Below are 7,555 nucleotides of genomic sequence, written 5' to 3' on the forward strand. Positions count from 1 at the left end.
AAAGTTTAAAGCTTAGTTGAGGGAGAAACAAGCTATTAACTAAATTTGAAAGTCACACTTCTGTGAGAAAAAGAATCTAAAATATTTTGTTGTTTTTTTCATGCTTAAAAAATATTCTTGGAATATTGTCTGATGTCTATGTCATTCATTTATTATCTTACAAAATCTAAAATTTACAGTTTTAGTAAATAGGATACTCTATATAAGTATTTTTTAATTCAGTAACACTTTAGAGTTATAGCCTTAACCTGTATTGTGAGGTGATAAAAAAATTATTTTAATTAATAAACATTTATTTACTGTAAATATGCAGTGAGGAACATGATATTCTCAAATAAAATAAAAATCCCTTCTCCATGGGAGAAAGATGTGGCAGTCTGCTTTTTTTAAGATTATAGCATTGAAAACATTATGGGGCAGTTTTACTCTGTCTTGTAGGGTTGTTAGGAGCTGGAATCCACTTGATGGCAGTGGGGTTTTTGGTTTGCTATAGGGAAATTAACCAAAGAAAACCTGACTCTACAAAGAGCCAACCTCAGGCGCAAATGCATTTACATCTCATGATCCTCTCCAAAGCTATGATCAGTAGCACTTTATCTTGCTGTTTTCTGTCTAGGTATTGACATTAAACCAAGGTCGGTGTTCAGTTATATCTGTAAATTCTGTGCATTACTTTTTACTCAGTGTGCAGTTAGACTTATCAGAAATTCTAGAAGGAAGATTTACTGTATATATTGTGATTCATTACAGAATTTTCCTTACTTGTACCTGGCCTTCATTTACTTCAAGATCTATTGTGTCTGTTTACTTGTTCAGGTCTAGAAATCAGGTGAAGTGTTACGATTGTTATATATCATATTAGTTTGTGCCATGACTCAACTGAATCCACCAGTTGCTCCTTGGAACCCCTATAAGGCAGTTCTACTTTGACCTGTAGGATAACTATGAGTCGGAATCTATTTGACGACAACAGGTATTCTCGTGGTACCATCTCAATGGGTTGAAAAATAGAGTCTTCTTTGTTATATAAAGTAAATGAGGCCTTATCTATTTAGGGTAAATCCTAAACTTAATCAACTCTGACTGATAACGAGTAGCATGGACAGAGACCAGAAAACACAAATGGAGAAGGAGGTATAGATGCCACGTGAGGATTGCCAAGGAAGTGAGCAACACCTGGGCTACAGAAGCTAAAAGAGACAAGGGTATTCCCATAGAGCCAACAGGGAGAGAGCTCGTTCCCCTAAATTCAGGCTTCTAGTCTCCTGAACTGTGAGAAAATAATTTTCTGTTCTTTAAGGACACTCATTTGTGGTATTTCCACTACAGCAGCACTAGGAAACTAAGGTAAGGACCTAATCTGTGGTAGAAGAGTCGGGGAGGAGAAATTGTTTTAAGGTCCTTCCAATTTCCTCACATGTCAAAGCAGCACATAATACTGAACCTTAATTTTAAGCCTCACATTACAATTCGCTTTCTATGGATGCTTGGATCTGACAAAGAGGTTGGTAGAGGTGATGAATGAGGGCAGTTATCTTAGTGTCTTAAGGTAATTTGTTTCAGGAAATATCGTTGCAAGTCTTCAAACAATACAGAGACATTTTCCTTAAACAGAGGTGGGGGGCTTCTCTGACAACGGAGGCTCAATATGGTTTGAAGGTTGGGGCACTCTCCACATTGCACATCCCATCCCACGTTCCTCCCATACGTCTCTATTCTTATCACAGTTCATTGTTTTTCAATCACTCGTCTTACTTTGATACAAGGGAACTAATGAGGCAGTCAGTTCAAGTAATAAAATAATTTGATAACATAAAATTTCAGATTATAAATTTTATTTTGACAATTTCAGCACCATTATACTGACTTAAAAGTTACTCATTTGAGGTTCTTATTTAAACACTGATTTTCCTTCAGCTGAAAATTTAAAACTTTGGGCATGTAATTTTCTCATTTTAAGTTCTTCATGCAATCAGAAGAACCAGTTCACCCCACAATCTTTTTATTCCTCCTAACTTCCATATTATGTCACGGCAACAGCCTTTTATGTAATTAGGGCCTTAGCTTCAAAATACACTTCACTCTCAAGTCCACAGATGATCATTTAATTAGGTATTTTTCTTTTATGCTTATATGGTTTTATATATATATATATGTATATATATATCACCATGGTTATATATATTTATTCATATGAACTTTTAAAAACCCAAATAGATTAGTTTACAATCCCTCAGTTTTCAGGACTATCTTTTCTTTGCGAAAAAAATTTTGTTTAGCAATTATAATGTCAATTAGGATTCTGACTTGAAAACAATTCAATCCATTTTGATTTGCTACAGAGAAACATGAATTGACTAATGTGCATTAGATCGTTCACAAAATCATTGACGTCACTGGAGAAAAGGGCTCATGGACAACTTTAATAAGTGGTAACCAGAATCATATCATAAACCGTTTTGAAAGGCAAAATTGTCATTGCCACATGTAATCCTATAATGTGACTTTATTAAAACTCCTACAACTGTTAGGAAGCTGATGTTACCACAATCTCTATTGATAGCTTTGGACTCCAGGCTTCTGCAGCATCTCTCTTCAGTACATGCATGGTTTACATAGAATCCTTTTTCACTAAATAGCACCCATGTGAACCAAAGAGCAGATAGGTCTGACTGTTAGAACTTAGAACTTATGTCATATCCCTTCTTTATGTGTAAGGAATTTAGAGAATACTATTTGTTAGACTCTACATTGGTAAGTCAGGCATAACAATTTGCAAATCTATTAAAATATGGGAATGATTTCTAGACAAGTTTGGGCAGCCATGAATGACAGATATTCATTACATGAACTGATTCCTTCATGATTAGAGGTCCTTACAGTTGCCAGTTTAGCCTTCCTTGTGGAGAATTCTACTATATTCAAGAATATTTTCTTTGAGACTGGAATACACGTGTGAGTATATATTTATGTGTGTATTTCACACTGTTTAACTTTAGGATTTTTAGAAGAATAGAAACATGAATACATCTCTGTATGTTTAAATGGTAGACATACCTGCTTGCTACATCAATCCATAACTGTTTTATCTGATTTTGAGAATTCGTATGCAAGGCCTCGAGGAAAATTCTACACTAAATAATGAAGGGAAATGTACTATGAAATGAAGGAATCAAATATGTAGACAAATTGAGTGGAGAAATATTCTGTAAATTGGTTGTAATTATACACTGTTGAGGTCCAGATAAGGTGATTTCAGAGTGTCCTCAGAGAAACCAAGAGGACAATGTGTGTGGATTCAATGGAGGCATTCATGAGACTGAAAGTTTGACTTTGTGGATTCAATTTATTTCATGTATATAAGAAGCAGTATTAACATATATGGTAGTTAATTTTTTTCCCTATCTACTTTGCAATTTCTTATTTTCCCCAAGCCTCAGTGAAGTCCGAACCACAGAGTCTTTTTTTGTGGATCGTGGAGAATAATGGGAGGCAATAGCCCAACTTTGATTTCTCTGTTGAAACCCACTGAGAAGGATCAGAATTCTATGGCATGCAATTTGTCTAGTGCATTCAGAAAAGGAACAGAGCGAGCGGCTATCCGTGTCACAGGTGGGACAGGAGCAAAAAGAAAAGTACAATATGGAGAAAGTAACAGGAGGACAAATGAGGACACAAAACCGACACCTGGTCAGCCTCCATATTGAATAAATGTGTGTATTACATTTCCTAGATAGGGTGAAAAAATAAATACTTTACTCACTTAGGTAAACAAACAGTAATCAAAAAACTTGATCACCTTGCGTACGTCTGGACTCCAAAATAAATAGAACCATGAACAAATTTGCTAGCAAAATAATAAACTCCTTTTGCCCCTAATTTTTGCTGTGCTGATGTTTGAGGCTGTATGTTACAACCTTTATGAATATCATCACCATGGAATAAAATTGTCGTTTTTTTCCACCAGTAATAGACTCCTTTGATAGCCTTTCTCTTACTTTCCTAGTGCTGCTATAACAGAAATACCTCAAGTGAGTAGTTTTAACAAACAGAAATTCATTTTCTCACAGTTCAGGAGGGTAGAAGTCCAAACTCAGGGCACCATCTCTAGGGGAAGGCTTTATTTCTCTGTGGGCTCTAGGGGAAGGGCCTTGTTCTTTGGTTCCTTGGTGATCTTCACACAGCTTGGCATCTCTCTTTCTCCATCTCTGCTCCCTTGCTTGCTGAATCTCTTTTGTATCTCAGAAGAGATTGGTTTGAGGCACATCTTAACACTAGTACTGTTTCATTAACATAAGAAAGAGAACCCATTCTCAGGTGGGATCATAACCACAGGTATAAGGATTGGAATTTACAACACATTTTTGGGGGACACAATTTAATCCATAACAACCTTCTTTGCCAATCAACTTCTTTTCTTTTCTTTCTCTACCTTCCTTTGGTATATCTCCAAAAGAAAGTTGGACAACTTTATTTTCTTCTTTTTTGTTTTCATTATAGGAAAGTTAATCTTAAAAAAAAGAAAAAAAAAGGTGGAGTGGAAGAAAAACAACTTATCTGAGACGTATATTCTCCATGGTTTAGCCAGAATAACTTGCATTTTGGAATAAATTTTTATCCTAGCATACAGCCATACTTGTCTACCATGTCCTTTAACTGTGTATTCTAATTGATTCAATAGAAGGTAAATTAAGTGAATTAATACTCTGAAATAGCAAAATAATAGTAATAATAATAATGATAAAATGAAGTTGTTGCTGTATCTAGGCAATAAGGGAGAAATCACTGCTGAAGTCTGGTTGTTGTAAACAAGTCTGGAAAAATACAGTTCAGTGTTTCCCAAGCTCAACAAGTTGGAGCTTCTCTAAGTTCCATGTACCTTTGATTTCAAATAAGTTTGGTTTTCTTTTTTCATTGTGTAATAAGACAAGTTATAGACATCATTGAAAATAATCTCATTAATACAAATTGAACTAAGGTTATTATGAGGCAATGTAATAAAACTATGAAAGCCAAATTAGTCATTCAGTATAATCTTCCATTTGAAAAATGTATATAAAAAAACAAGTATCCAAGAGTAATAGATCATTCTTTAAAAAATAAACAATAATACTTTTTAATGTAATCAATATGATGTTTGCAAAGTTAACAGAAAAAGAAAATGGCAATAACAACAACAACAAAAGCCCTTGAACCATGCATTTTCTAGTTGAAAGCAGTAGAATTCACAAAACAGTAATCAAAGGCGTAAGATTGCAAAGGTATATATTTCTCTGGACACCCTGAAAGATATGGGGATTCTAGTACATTTAATCATCAAAAGAAAACTAAAATCCTCCAGAATTAATAACTTGGAGATAATTCTAGTTGAAACAGGAAGCCAGTATAAATCTGCCAAGATAGAACAAATTGTTGTCTCTTCACAGTGAAAGTTAAATTATGATCCAACAAGTTCTGGACATGCTGTAATTTAGAAATAGCCTTATCAAATAAGCCATAAAACTGAATATTACAGTAATCTGTTGCTGTAGCAACTGGGATGCAAAATAAATAAATGAGACCTTCAAAAAAGCAAGTTATACAAAACTTGCAAAGCGATGGTCTAACTCATAAGACATTAAATTCACTTTTTTTTTAAGTCTTGTTTTTGAAATATGGATGCATACACTGTTTTTTTTTAAATGTGTTAGATGTTTAAAAGATTAAAGTTACTTTTTAAAAACGCAAACTGAAAAAGTCCATTGTTTGTAAGAAAGAACACTCCCATTCAAGAGAAAAACAAAAGGTGACTTCAAAGAACACAAGTTACAAATATGAATATTAAATATTAATAATATCTTCTAAGCACATATAAATGGAAAAAAAAACTTCAAAAAAATTTTTTTTAAATCTTTTTCTCTATTTTTCTTCTTCTCTTCCTTCTCTGCTTCCCTCTCCAACTCTTTCTTATCCTCATCATTCAACTGAAAATTTAACATTTAAAAATATTTTTCCTTATTATATGGCCCACTACGATTAAGTATGTGGATAGTATTATCCCTATTTTCAGATGAATGAACATGGACTCTAATAATATCCTAAATTGCTACAAGCCTTTAGTTCCAATAATTTGCTTGTATTTTTCTTCAAGACATACAGAAGAAATACTTTACTGTTCTTTCTCGGATAGTGTCACATTCTTCCCAAGACACATATTTAGTGGATAACTACAGGTAGAAGAGTAGGTTTATTCAGGAGTAAGTCATTATTGGTGAAATTTCAGGACTGAATCTGAAAAAATGTTGAGTTGTCCATATAGCACATTCAATATAATCCAACATTTAATCAGTCTAAATCATTTGACTACAAAATGACAAATTTCAGGCAGTCTAAGTAACTTAAATGGAAGCATATTTACACTTGTATTTTCTCTATGAGTCAATGCAACAAGAAATTTCAAAAATTCATCATAATTTATGCAGCTTTCTATTTTTATGTACAAAGCCTTGCATAATTAATATACTTTAGGAAAAGAGCAAACAATTTTGGATAAAGTCATGCTATCTACATTCTGTCTAAAATAAAGTTCCAAAATGGGGAGGTACTAACCTCTTTGAAAATCAGGAAGAAAAAATTTGTTAAAACTGAGTGCGAGATGGAGATAAAAGAGAGAGAGTTTAACCCAACAAACGATGCACAAATATAAATATATATATATATATATATTACATGCAGGTACTTATGAATTTATTTTGGCATTTTCTCATTCTGTTCATATGTTTAATCTTATAAATGTGAGATACTTTGTGTCAAACGGAGCTAGATGCTTTCTTAGAATACATTAGTCTCTGATTCTTTATTACTAGAATCCCTGGTTTGTTTGTTTGGGGCAGCAAAGAGCCCAAATTAATGGCTAATTCCCTAGGATCCCATGAGGTAAAGGATGGCAATGCAATATACCTGTTACAAATGACATTTAAGTGGGAGACCATTTGGTAGGGTTTCTAGACAATTGGATTATTTTTGTCATTGAAAGTGAAAGAGTTAGCAAGCATCTTGTTTGGGGTATGGTGGCAATACTGGCAGTCCCAGAGCCATTTTTTGAACATAAGGATGTACCCTGCACGTAAAGGCGGGCAGAATAGAAGTATAAATGGTATAGATATGCTGATGGCTTCATGGAGCCACACTTGCACTCTCAGTCCTCTATTGCCCAACGTCAAAACATTGCTGATGCTCCCGCAGCTGATTGAGAATTTGATATAGTTCTATTGGTACCACAAATGTTCTATTTATACATAGGTTTCATCACATTAAAGAAGAAAAAACCTGACTGATCTTTATATTTTGTTTATGAATCACATCTTTCTATATTCCTTAAATGAGGCACCAGAATAAGTCAATATTTGTCCTTTAAAGATGTGTGTATAAAGTTTATAATAATATCTACATTCTCTATTTATTTGGACTACTTCCGGATTTTCTATAACCTTGTCAGTGCCCAAATAAAAAGTAACACTTAAAACAGATTTATCATATAGAGTATAGTCCCAATCATTGGATAGTTAATTTTCTC

Source organism: Trichechus manatus, unplaced genomic scaffold (assembly GCF_000243295.1).
Source record: "Trichechus manatus latirostris isolate Lorelei unplaced genomic scaffold, TriManLat1.0 scaffold00013, whole genome shotgun sequence".
NCBI lineage: Eukaryota > Metazoa > Chordata > Mammalia > Sirenia > Trichechidae > Trichechus > Trichechus manatus.